The 14,320-nt window shown below is 41.9% G+C and overlaps 1 non-coding gene across 1 annotated transcript; it reads left to right on the top strand.

The window, feature by feature from the left end:
- The first annotated feature begins 5,845 nt into the window (after nucleotides 1–5,845).
- Nucleotides 5,846–5,952, top strand: LOC120262659. The gene has a single exon (XR_005536919.1). It is a non-coding gene; the product is annotated as a small nucleolar RNA R71 (small nucleolar RNA).
- Nucleotides 5,953–14,320: the final 8,368 nt, after the last annotated feature.

Raw genomic sequence — 14,320 nt, 5'->3', positions numbered from 1 at the left:
AGCGTTGAGGGGATCTTAGTATCTAGGGCTTAGTTGTGGTTAGGGACCTTCCGCCTGCACCAAAGGGTTAGGTCTATAATTAGGAAACGATTTATCACTTGGAATCCCTAGAGCACATTGCAACTTTATTCGAGTGCGAGGTTGAGAGGCTATTTAATCTTTCCTCCGGGACATGAATAGAGTTAGGCATAGTTGACCTTAGATTTGGGACTATGTATGTAAGGATCTCCACGACTCACCATTGCATTGGTTAGGAAGCATAATAGAGAGTTCTTGCTCTAGAAACGATTTTTCCTAGGTGAAGCATCATCTGAGTACCCCATCTTTATCGATTGCCTTGCCTCCTCCTTACTTTTGCTCTCTTACTTGTTGCTTTTAATTGTTGAGAATTGAATCATTATCACACTTATCATTGTTGATACTCCAGATAGCTAAGAATCGAATTAAGTGTCTTTACGCCCTACTCCCTGTGGATTCGACCCCGCTCACCCGGGATTATTAATTCGACAAACCCGTGCACTTGCGGGATATACGCAAGGGGACCTTGTCACTTACCTCACGGGGGCTCATAGATGAAAGTTGCCCTCTTACCCATGGCTTAGAATCATGATGAGCAAAATCTCTTGAGGTTAGAGGGTGAATTGTCGGGCTTGGGACAGCCTAAAAATGATTCACCAAGTTTGTTCGCTACACAAACGTCTTCAACAGCCTTGGAGCATTTTTGGTGGCGTCTCCTAGCCCACTTAAAATTCCGGAGCACCTTCTTCAAGATCGCCCGGGTAGATGGTACTTCTTCCGTCAAATCAAGCATCATTACTTCTTCATTGTCATCTTCTTGGTTGAACAAGCCTTCGTATGGATCCGGATTGAACATTTCCTGCATGTATTCATCAACAATCTCATCAGTAGCGTCTAGAAAATACAAAGTATCATCAAAATCAAGAGAATGCTGCATGGCTTCAGCAAGACGGTATGTGAGCTTGTCATCTGCAACTCTCAAAGTTAGCTCTCCGCCGTCCATGTCAATCAATGCCTTGGAAGTATGCAAAAATGACCTCCCAAATATCAAGGATGCATTCGCATCCTCATCGATGTCTAGCACCACGAAGTCTACAGGAAATATATACTTGTCCACCTTGACAAGCACATCTTTGATGATATCCCTCGGATGTCTCACCGTTCGATCCGCTAATTGCAAAGTAATCTGAGTAGGCCTAGGCTCGCCCAAGCCTAGCTTTTGAAAGGAGGTGTATGGCATGACATTGATACTGGCCCATGAGTCCGCCATTGCCATTTCTTCTCCTAGATTGATAATATTAAGCGGAATGATGAAGCTTCCCGGGTCTTTCTTCTTGTTCGGCATGTTCTTTTGCAAAATTGCCGAGCACAATGCATCTTAAATCACCGAAGCACTCTCCTCTAACTTTTTCTTGTTGGTCAACAAGTCTTTCAAAAATTTTGCATACTTAGGCATTTGGGCCAATGCCTCAACAAAAGGAATATTAATGTGGAGTTGTTTGAACAAACTCAGGAACTTCTTGTATTATTCATCCCCTTGGTTATTCTTCAATCTAGAGGGATAAGGGATTCTTGGCTTCAAAGGTGGGGTCGCCACATCCTTCTCTTTGCTTGCTCCCTTGTCAACCTCTATAACCTCGGGTGCGTGTTCATTTGGCTTCTCACTTGGAAACTTACCCTCAATCTCGCGACCACTTCTTAAAGTGATCGCCTTCACATGCTCTCTAGGGTTGGTGTCGGTATTACTCTATAAGCTTCCATGTGGCCTTTCCGATACAGACTTCGTAATCTGCCCCACTTGATTTTCAAGATTATGCAAAGAGGCGGTATGGTTGTGAAATGTAGCCTCAACTAATTGAAATCTTGTATCTGATGATTGCACAAACATAGTTAAGGCCTTCTCCCAATCTTTCATTCGGGTCTCCAAACCTGAAACTCTATTTTCCATGTTTAGGGCTTGCTGTTGTTGTTGGAAACCCTGTGGCCCCTAAGGCATTTTGTGGACCTTGGTTGCTCCATGAGAAATTGGGATGACTCTTCAAACCCGGATTGTAGGTATTGCTATATGGTCTTTGATAAATGCTTGAGTAGACATATTTTTATATATGTTTTACATGCATTGAGCATCATTTTTACTATGGTTTATGTCTCATATTGTGTATTTGGTGTTCCTTTATACATATAGGTTGTGAATGCCTTGAAGAGTAAAAAGGAAGCAAAGATGGGCTATAAAGACATAATGTTGGGAGTTCTTGTTCAATTCAAGGACCAAGACACGAGAGGAGTTTATAAACGTGGAGATGTGTGCCAACTTCCAAGAAGATTCAAGTCAATTCACTAGTTGGAAGGGCACAAAGGCAGCCACATCTTCATGTTTCTTCTCTTTGTGATGATTGCAAGACCTCTCAAAGACACATCGATGAAGAAAAGTTTTATAGCCTACCACATGGACGTGTGCCCGGACATGTGGCCTCAAGAGAAGAGTGATTGGACCGCGTTTTGTGAAAATACTGTTTTGCCGTGACAGGCGCGATCAAAGGCCTATAAATAGCCGTTTTGCCCTATTCTTTCTCATCTTTTATGCGGCTCTTGAGGGGTGAGACGGCTAGGGTTTAGAGAGGAGGTCTTTGCGGCTTTGGAGGCGCTTCGTCACCAACTTTGATCGATTCCTCATCCGTCATAGCATCAAGGAAGCCACCGGTGAACCTAGCTTCGGAGTGGGTCCTTCAAGACGTCGAAGCTCTCCATCAAGGCCATCAGTTCATATATAAGGGGGTTTATTTCTATGGTTTTAATGTACTTTCATTCATTGATGGTGTGTTTTGTATGTTGCTCCATGGAGAGCTAAAACCCTAGAGGGTATTTGGGCTTGTGAACCCTAGGATTCTCATCTTTTGTGGATTTGCTTAGTGATTCTATTTAATCCGAGTTTGATTAAGTTTTAATCTTGTATTCTCATTTCTTGCTTGTTTAATTAATCCTTCTGGTTGATTGGATTTGCATGATTTGTTACTTTGATGTGAGAGAGGTCTCCATTAGAGTTAGAACTTCAAGGTTAAAGAGGGTTGAGAGGGTGAGTCATGAGATAGTGGAGTGTCCCCTCTCCTTTCCGATTGAGTGTATTCTATCTCCGTTCCTTAAGCTCTATGCAACCATATTTGGTGTGAGGCATGAGATTGAGAGATTTCTCCGCCAGGACCTTGTAGGGGGTTAGGATCCTTCGCCAGGAATTAGGGTTGGATCAATCTTTAGGAATCAGATACAACTCTTGGAATCCCTAGAGTGCTTTGCAGTCATATGTAGTGTGAGTGTTGAGATTGAGCGATTTCTCCACCGAGACCTCGTAGGGGACTAGTATCGGTGATCAGGAGGCCGGATCTGATTATATTTGGATTTCCATGACTTAACTTACTCATCATAGAAATACTTTGCTTATTCAGTACCTAATACCTGAATCCTAGGGGGAGCATTGCCCGAATACTCCCACTTTCTATCGATTGAGATCTCCATCCATTTAACCCTTGCATATTCGTCTCCGGTATTCACTTCTTCGCACATTAGATCACCACACCTTTCCATTTATCATTAGGTTAGAAAGCGAGAAGAAGTTAGTACTAGTAGCCCCTGTTCCTCGTGGATTTCGACTACCCACTCACCGGGTAATTATTACTCGACACCCGTGCACTAGAGGTACATACACGCATATTCGGATGTGTCAAGTTTTTGGCACCGTTGCCGGGGAACAGGATATTAGGAACACTAGGACTTTGTTGCTCTAGCCACTTATCTTTTTTTCTTTATTTTTTTCTATTCCATACTTTCTTTTTTCTTCCATCATTCTCATCGATTTTTTTATTTTTGTTTTTTTATCTATTTCACTCTATCTTCTTCCACTATTCTATTTTTGTTTTTATTTTTGTCTTATTTACTTTTCTTGCATGGAGCTTGAATGATGATTAATCCAGTTGTAGATTTATATTTTCAAGTTGATGCTCTCACTAGAAAAATTGATCAATTTATCAATGTTCATCATCAACTATGATCCAAATCAAAGGAGCTATCCAAACCTCTTGTGGGATATTGATGGACAACAATGGGAAGCACCTCAACAAGAACTTCAATGGGATGAGAAAGTTGAAGAAGATGTACTTCAGTTGGAAAGAGTGTTACCGAGATTTATTGAAGCAACCGATGCCCGTTTCCAAAATATTGAGGCCACATTAAGTTGTCATGATGTCTCCATAAAAAACATTGAGCATCAATTAGGAGAGATCTTGGACATGCTTGCTAAGGAAAAAGAAGAATTTGAACAAGCAAGGCAAGTGTCTCCGGAACATGATGAGGCCATGAGCACAATTGAAGAAGTTGGGCAAATTGAGTACATTGGGGCAGGAAATGAAAAGCAAGAAGTTGAATATCATTTTGAGATTTTGGATTGTGTGACTGAAGATTGTACTTGTGAGCGAGAAAATTTTCAAGGGGATTTGCTAGTGTCATGCTCCTCTCAAGTTGAAAATACACAAGAAGAAGCAAACCCCAAGGTAATGGAACAAGCAAATCTCTTTGGGATTGATCAACACTTACAATGCAAGAAAGAGACTTTGGGAAGGGAAGAAGATATGGGTAGGAGTTTGAAGCCATCCAATGACCCACCTGTGCTAAGCTTGGACAATTCCCAACCCAAATTGTTTCCTTGGAGGCCAAAAGTAAGATGGTTGGACTGTCCAATTAATATTCCACCCCGACAACTAGATTCTTGGTTTAAAGGAAGTAGCTATGCAATGTCTAGTCGGGAGGAACACACTCTTTTCAAGCCTCCATAAGGTAAGGAAGAGGTACGTCAAGCTTAGTGACGTAAAACAAGCGCTTCTTGGGAGGCAACCCATGTTTTTGAATGTTTTCTAGTTTAGATTTTCATTTCTGCAGTAATAAATTGATGAGTGCGTGCTTTGATGATTTTTTGTTGATGTTGAAGTTTTCATGGAAAATTTTGGTGATTTAAATTGATTTCCGTGTATGTGGCATGGTTGAGGGTGTAATTCATGTTTATAATTGAAGAATTAGTGTTAATTTGAAGTTTGGAGCCTTGCGTTGACTGTCTTAACCCATGACTTAACTTTCTCATCATAGAAATACTTTGCTTATTCGGTACCTAATACCTAAATCCTATCGGGAGCATTGCCCGAATACCCCACTTTTACTGATTGAGATCTCCATCCATTTAACCCTTCATATTTGACTCCGGTATTCACTTCTTCGCACATTAGATCACCACACCTTTCCATTTATCATTAGGTTAGAAAGCAGAGAAGAAGTTAGTACTAGTAGCCCTGTTCCTTGTGGATTCGACTACCCACTTACCGGGGTAATTATTACTTCGACACCCGTGCACTTGCGGTACATACATGCATATTCGGACGTGTCAGTCTTCCTTGATTCCTCATGCCATTACCCACAAAATCGACATTCTCAATCGAAGATGCATGACCAATAGAGATCGGGCAATCCACGAGAGCATGTCCTCCATCACACCCGGTGCAAGTAGTCACGGCCGCCACTCTATTCGAAGTTAGGAGATCAAAATTCTTACTTAATGATTCCACTTGAGCCGCTAACGAAGTCACTGCATCTATCTCATGGAAACCGGCCACCTTTTTCTTCTCCCTGGCATTCCAATGGTAGCGGTTTAACCCCATTTCTTCAATTAATTGATGGACCTCACTGGGGTTCTTGCTACCTAAGGTACCTCCTGCTGCTGCATCCAAGAGTTGCCTTTGTACTCAGATTCAGACTATTATAAAAGGTCTTAACAATCATCTACTCCTGGAATGCGTATTGCGGGCACTTTCTCAGGAGCTCCTTCAACCATTCCCACATCTCAAATAGAGACTCCAATTTCAATTGTACAAAGGATGAGATCTTATTCCTAGCTTTGCAGATTTTACAGGAGGGAAATAATGGCCAAGAAAAGCTTCTATCATCTCCTCCCATGTGGTAATTGATGCTCTAGGTAATGAGTGTAGCCACTGCTTCGTTCTCCCTTTTAAGGAAAATGGGAAGGCTCTCAACATGATGGCATCATCCGTTACCCATTTATCTTCAACATATCACACACCTCGAGAAAGTTCTCTATATGACTGTTTGGATCCTCATCGGCCAAACCATTTACCTGTGAGGATTGCTGCAACATGTGCATGAATGACGGCTTCAGCTCAAAATTCTGAGCTATAATCGGGGGACGCACAATGCTCGATTGTGTCCCCAGTACTGAAGGTCTGGCATAATCGGATAATGTCCCCTGCTGCTCATTCTGTTCTGACCTTTTTTTAGATTCTTCTGCTTCCAAATTAGCTAGATTAGACCGTTCTTACACAGGTTCTTTCCCTTTTCTTCTAAGTGTACGTTCGAGCTCGGGCTCTCCTTCAATCAATATTGAGGGGTTCCCTCGGGTTATAACCTGGAGCTGCACCAAAAGAAAGAAAACAAAATCAGAACGATGATAGAAAAGAAGATATGAAATAGAATGAATAAATAGCTAAGAAAATAAAGTGCAAAGTATCTCTAAACGCCTACTCCCCGGCAACGGCGCCAAAAATTTGACAAGTACGAATATGCGTGTAAACCGCAAGTTCACGGGTGTCGAAGTAATAATCCCAGATGAGTGGATATCGTATCTACAGAGAGTATTGAATAAAAACACTTAAGTTGTTTCTTAACTAATGTAGAAGATGAATAGTGATATGTGTGACAAAATATGAAATAACGAAAATAAAAGCAACCAGATAGAGAGCACAAGTAAAGGAGAAGGTTAGGTAATCGATAAAGATGGGGTACCCAGATATTGATCCACCTATGACAATTGTTTCAAGTGCAAGAAACCTCTATTATACTTCCTAATTGATGCAACTATGAGTGATAGAAATCCTTAATTACATGATCCCAAATCTAAAGTCAAAAATGCCTAACTCCATACATGTCCCGAAGGAGAGATTAAATAACCTCTCAACCTTGCACTCGTATAGAATTGCAATGAGCTCTTTGGATTCAAAGTGATAAACCCTATCACTATATATCGACCTAACCCTTTGTCCAGGTGGAAGATCCCTAGCCACAATTAAGCCATAGGTGCTAAAATCACCTCAACGCTTCACTCCATTGCACTCGCAACTAAGCCTCAGTGGAAGGTCATCCCTTAGCCCATTCACTCTACTATGACCTCAAAGAACTCTTGGATCATTGAGGTAGGATAGATCACACCCGAGGGAAAAAGCTACGCTCCGCTATCTGGTGTGTCACTCACTCACAAGGGTTACCAACAAGAACTCTCCAACCCTAGTGTCACTCTAGGGGAGTATTCATACAATCAAACATACAAGATTGAAACTCACAATAAACATCAATTAATTGAAAGCATAATGAAGAGATTCAATGAAACAAATACATCCTAGGGTTTACAAATACCCAAGTACCCACTATGGGTTTAGCTCTCCATGGAGCTAGATACAATCAATGGAATCGAATGTAAAAATGAAGCATCAATAGAAAACCCCCTCGTTAGTCATGGTGATGGTCTTATGGAGAGTCCTCTACTCGTCGCAAGGGTCCCTTTGTCTGGCCTAGGATACACCTCATCGGATAGGTTCCGACGAAACCTCTCTCACTAACCTTCTTCCAAACGGCACACGATGTCAGAGCCGTAGAACCTCTCGAAAGCCCTAGACAATATCTCTCAAAACCCTAGCCGCCACTCTCTCTCAGGTTGGGGAAAATATGGAAAATATAATGCTGAAATCGGCTTTTAAAGAACTGGAATCCGGAATCCACACACCCGTGTGAGCACCCTTGTGGATTTTTCACACGGGCGTGTGAATTTCCACACGCACGTGTGGATTCTCTATTTGCTTGTTTTCTCGGTCGGCTGTGAATAGTGCTACTACAGTATTTTTGCTACAACTTTTACTTCAGTACCCTACTATAGTACCAGCCCAAAATACTCCTGAATCCATGCTTTCATCGAGGTAATGCAAACGGTCACATGTTTACATCGTGGATCACTTTACTTCTTCAATAACAGACACATTGGTAGAGATCTTATTCTATATGCACAAGTCGGAATGCTTGAATATGACTACCCTTGTGCCCCTCTAAATAATTGTGCTAACTCGAGCACGAGGAGGTTAGCACACATTCCTGTATCTCAAACCAGACCTATGTCTTTGCGTTTGAACTTTAGCAAGATTTCCTCCAAATTGGTGCATTACGACCCACATTGGCTTCTTTCTCTCATAATCGGTCTCACAAACCTACCTGCATGAAAGTAACATAAATACACACATATTAGCGTTAAAACCCGAGAAAAGTAATGCTCAACACAAGAAAAGAACACTTCTTATTCTTATTACACAAGCACTTATCAGATTCGAAGTGATAAACCCTTGGTCCAAGCGAAAGACCCCTAGTCACAATTAAGCCCGAGATACTAAAGTCACTTCAACGCTTCACTCTGTTGCTCATGCAACTAAATCCCAGCAGAGATCATCCTTTAGTTCTTCACTCTATCTACGGCATAAATGTGTGCCCGTTTATGTTGCGTCGATGAAAAGTAGATTCAGGAGTGGTTTTTGGTGGGGGGACTGTAGCCAAGTTACTGTAGGCAATCACTGTAGTAATTTACTATAAACAACCGGCCGAAAATCACAAATCCAAAGAATCCACATAGGGGTGTGTGGAACATCCACAAGCCTATGTGGATGCCCGATTCCAGCCTATTTAAAGCCATTTTTTAGCACGATTTCAGCATTCTTTTCTCCATCGTTTCCTCAACTTTCAAGAGGGTGGCGACTAGTGTTTTGAGAGGTATTAGCAAGGGTTTTTGGAGAGGTTCTATGGCTTTCGACATCGCGTTCCACTTCAAAGAAAGTTATTGGGGGAGCTTTTAATTAGCACCGATCCGGCGAGGTGTGCCCTAGGCGGAATAAGGGGACCTTTGGAGGAGACGAGGCCACTACACAAGACCATCAACATGACTATCGAGGGGGTTTTCTATGGATTACTTGTTTTTACATTCGATTTCATTGTTGATTGTAAATAGCTCCATGGAGAGCTAAACCCCCTAGTGGGTACTTGGATTTGTGAACCCTAGGATGTATTTGTTTTATTAAACCTTTTATTATGCTTTCCTTAATTGATGTTTTAATTGAGTTCAAATCTTGAATGTTTGATTGGTTGAATGCTTCCTTAGAGTGACACTAGGGTTGAGAGTTCACCTTGGTAACCCTTGTGAGTGAGTGACACACCATGAGAGTTAGACAAAGCTAGATTGGAGAGGGTTGAGAGGGTGAGTTGAGAGATAGCGGAGCGTCCCCTTTCCCCTTCGATGTGATTTATCCTACCTTTATTTCCTTGAGTTCTTTGCGGTCATAGTAGAGTGACCGGGCTAAGAGATGACCTTCCGCTTGGGCAATGTTGCAAAGGCAACAGAGTGAAGCGTTGAAGTGATTTTAGCACCTATGGCTTAATTGTGACTAGGGACCTCTCACTTGGACCAAAGGATTAGGTCTACATCTAGGAAGAGGGTTTATCACTCGGAATCCCTAGAACTCCATGCAATTCTATACAAATGCGAGGTGTTGAGATTCTTCGATTTCTCCACCGGGATATCGTATAGAGTTAGTCATGGTTGACCTTAGATTTTGGACCGTGTATTGAAGGATTTTCACAACTTGTCAATGCATTAATTAGGAAGCATAATAGTTGGTTCTGCACTTGAAACGATTGTCCTAGGTGGAACAATATCTGAGTACCCCATTTAGACAAAGCTAGATTGGAGAGGGTTGAGAGGGTGAGTCGAGAGGTACAAGAGCGTCCCCTTTCCCCTCCGGCGTGATTGATTCTACCTCAGTTCCTCGAGTTCTTTGCGGCCATAATAGAGTGAATGGTCTAAGGGATGACCCTCTGCTGGGGCTTAGTTGCGCGTGCAACGGAATGAAGCGTTGAGATCATCTTAGTATCTAGGGCTTAATCGTGGTGAGGGACCTTCCACCTAGACCAAAGGGTTAGGTCTATAATTAGGAAGAGATTTATCACTTGGAATCCCTAGAGCTCATTGCAACTCTATTCGAGTGCGAGGTTGAGAGGTTATCTAATCTCTCCTCCGGGACATGTATAGAGTTAGGCATAGTTGACCTTAGATTTGGGACTATGTATTTAAGGATTTCCACGACTCACCATTGCATTGATTAGCAAGCATAATAAAGGGTTCTTGCACTTAAAACGATTGTCCTAGGCAGAGCATTATCCAAGCACCCCATCTTTATCGATTGTCTTACCTTCTCATTTACTCGTGCTCTCTTACTTGTTGTTTTTTACTTTTGAGAATTAAATGATTGTCACACTTATCACTACTGATCTTTCGCATAGCTAAGAAGCGGATTAAGTGTTTTTATTCCCTACTCCCTGTGGATTCGATAACCGCTCATCCGGGATTATTACTTCTACAAACCCGTACACTTGCAGGATATATGCAAGGGGATCTTGTCACAACCCTACATACGGATCCGGATTCATCATTTCTTTCATGTATTCGTTGATTAGTTCATCAGTAGTGTTAAGAAAATAAAGAGTATCATCAAAGTCGAGAGAATGTCGCATGACTTCGGCGAGGCGGTATGTGTGCTTGTCATCTCCAACCTTAGTGTCAACTCCCCACTGTCCATGTCGATAAGTGCCTTAGAAGTGCGCAAGAATGGCCTTCCAAGTATCAAAGGAACATTTGTATCCTCATCGACATCCAACACTACAAAGTCCACAGAAAATATGCACTTGTCCACCTTGACAAGTATGTCTTCAATGATGCCCCTCGGATGTCTCACTGTTCAGTCCGCCAATTGCAATGTCATCCTAGTGGGCCTAGGCTCTCCCAAGCCTAGCTTCTGAAAGAAAGAGTATGGCATTACATTGATACTAGCCCCCAAATCTGCCGATGCCATCTCTTCACCCAAATTACCAATGTTGCATGGAATCACAAAGCTTCCGGGGTCTTTCTTCTTGTTCTGTATTTTCTTTTGCAACACTGTGGAACAAGAGGTTCTAAAACCACCGATGCACTTTCCTCCAACTTCATCTTCTTAGTCAAACGATCTTTCAAAAACTTGGCATACCAAGGCATTTGAGACAACACCTCTACAATAGGAATGTTGATGAGAAATTGCTTGAATAGACACAAGAACTTCTTGTATTGCTCATCATTTTGGTCATCCTTCAATCTTGAAGGATACGGGATTCTTGGCTTATAAGGTGGGGGTGCCACCTCCTTCTCTTTGTTAACTCTCTTCTCAACATCCACGACCTCGGATGCTTCAACATTGATCTTCTCACTTTGAAACCTACCCTCAACCTCACGACCACTTCTCAAAGTGATCACCTTCACATGTTCTCTCGGATTAGTCTTAGTATTACTTGGTAGGCTTCCTTGTGGTCTCTCCGATAAAGACTTCGCAATTTGCCCCACTTGATTTTCTAAATTGTGAAATGAAGCGGTGTGGTTCCGAAGTGTAGCCTCGACCGATTGGAACCATGTATCTGATGATTGCACAAATCTAGTCAAGGCTTTCTCTAAGTCGGTCATCCAAGTTTTCAAGCCTGAAACTCTATTCTCCATGTTCAGGGCTTATTGTTGTTGAAAACCCGGTGGTGTTATGGCCTTTTACTGCCCTTGGTTACTCCATAAGAATTTGTGCCCTTCTCAAATTGGCCACAAAGTCTACTTGTTTAGTCAAGCTAAAGTAGCAATTGGAATAGGACAATCAGACGGCATATGTGAACCCCCACAAGTGTCAACACTAGTGATCGCGGAAACCTCCTGTGAAGTCAATGTATCCAATTTCTTGCTCAATGCCTCTACTTCGGCTACTAGGGATGTAACCACATCAATTTCATGGAGTCCGGCCATTTTCTTCTTTAACCTTGCATTCCATTGGTAGCTGTTTATTGACATTTCCTCTACCAACTGACGGGCTTCTTTAGGGGTCTTATTCCCCATTGTACCTCCGGTGATGGCATCTAGAAGTTGTCTCATACTTATATTCAACCCGTTGTAAAAAGTCTGAATGATCATCCATTTGGGCAAACCATGTTGTGAGCACTTGCATAAGAGTTGATGAGTCCACAAGCGCACGGGTCGTCAAGTAATAGCATGTGCGTGACAAAGGGGTCGTATTCCCTGGGGTCCCAAGAGCTGCTATTACTCTGCCCAAGACGACACTGTCTAGTCTACCAAATATAGGATTAAAACAAGATAAGGAAAATAACAAAAGAAAAGAAACTATAAACACATGGACTAAGGAAGCAAGTAACAATGAAAGTGCGAGGTCTCCGAGCTAGGATCCCCTCGGGAATACTAAAGCTAGATGGATGCTAGAATTACAAAGGCAATGGTGGTTGGACTAAGAGACATCCAAAAATAGATCACCCCGATGGTCATGGCGGTAATCCCTAATCCAATAAGAGTATTGGCTTGGAATCTCTTCCGACCAAATTCTCCTACGATCGCATTACAATTAGGGGAAACTCAAATTAGGGCCGAAACTCAACCTAGGTACAACCCTAATGGTTGGAGGGGTATGAAATACCCAATGGTCATGGTGTATTCATACATGTATCCCTTCCAAGCAAGATGTGTCTAGTATAAGGGCGATGGTCACACACCAAATACAACCTAGAAGTTGAATCACAAAGTTCTCATGCAAAACAACATATCAAAGAGCACCAAGCAAGGATCACAAACCACACAAATGCTATAAATGTAAATCAAAGCATCTATACAAGCAAGTTCATCCCAAGGTTCACCTGATGCCCGGTGACCTTGGGAGTCTAGTTCATCATCAACAAAGGAGCAAGTATAGAAGATAAGAGACACAAAGAAAAGCTTATGACAAACTCCCCTAAGATGAAAACTAGAAGGTGGTGATGAGAACTCGTCGGATCCGCGCCGGTGAGCTCCTAGATCATTGTCCTTGAGTGTAACCTTCTTCTCCCTTCGATTTGTCCCTCAGATCTGTCTTCTCCCGCAGCCTTGAAGCTCTAGAGGATGATGGTGGAGAGTGGTGCCGAAAAGTCCCCCAAATGATGCCCTAATAAGACTTTTATATGCCCAGATCAGGATCGGTAAACGAGTCAGTATAACGGCCGTATGCCGACCCCTCGGAAATTTCAGTTTTCTGACGAGAAGCCCGAGATGAGTTACAGTGATTGCTACAGTGAAACTGCTACAATACTGTACACAGTGATCCTCGGACCAGAAACGCTGTTTTGTTGCTGAATTCATCCCCAATCGCATCATCGAGGCCCAGTGCTTCTAATGGGCCTGAAATGTAAAAATAACACAATTTAAACCAAAAGGGCATCTATTCAACAAATAAATATAAAAAATAATACAAAACAAATACATGCAAAATATGTACTTTTCGACGTTTATCATACAGCCCCACACCTACGTGTTTGCTTGTCCCCATGCAAACAAACATGAAGAACAAAGGGAAAGAAGATAAATGGCTAAAAGTGCAACCTCAAGCTCAAAGTAAAGGACTCCACAAGCACGACTGGACAGAAATCAAGGAGTGAGCTGTTCAATGAATAGTGAAGTAATAATAGTTCTATCGCATCTAAAGTGCTCCTGTGAGTGTGTGATAACCCCCACCTTGATCTCTACATCCTGGATTACCCAAGGATGCCTATTCGCCCCACACATAATGATAATAGCATCAAGATGCTAAAGGCACCATCAATACTCAATTAATAGTCCTTTGGTTCCTAGATAAAACTCTAAGTTTCAAATGACTATGCAGCAAGCTTCAAGGGAACAAAAGAGATACTTTATTTCTTTCACACATATATACAAGCATACACACTTTTATTTCTTTCACACATTAAGACTAACGTAGACTGCACAAAAATCTTTTTTTTGAACAATCTTTCTGAAGGATGCACATGCTGATTAGGCACAAGAGCCACCCAACATACTGGAAAACAGTCTACATAGACGCATTCGTGCTATACTAGAAGACGAATACTGCCATAGACTCAAAATTTTTATTTTTTTTTTATTTTTATATTTTTTGATCACATATACAAACTGTATCTCATGTCCCTTGTAAAGACTTGCTACAATAGTACACTTTAAGGAAGAGAAACAAAAAAGGAACACAAAAGCTCTTAAAAGTGCATTGAAGATAGAATTTAACAAATTAATGCCCAAGTCAAAATGATGGGTAGGTTGGAGTGTACAAGGTAGAAGTGCTCATGA

The sequence above is a fragment of the Dioscorea cayenensis genome, chromosome 5 (assembly GCF_009730915.1).
Source record: "Dioscorea cayenensis subsp. rotundata cultivar TDr96_F1 chromosome 5, TDr96_F1_v2_PseudoChromosome.rev07_lg8_w22 25.fasta, whole genome shotgun sequence".
In the NCBI taxonomy this organism is placed as follows: Eukaryota; Viridiplantae; Streptophyta; class Magnoliopsida; order Dioscoreales; family Dioscoreaceae; genus Dioscorea; species Dioscorea cayenensis.
The sequence above is the reverse complement of the archived record's forward strand: the minus strand, read 5'-3'. Positions and strand labels throughout refer to the sequence as shown.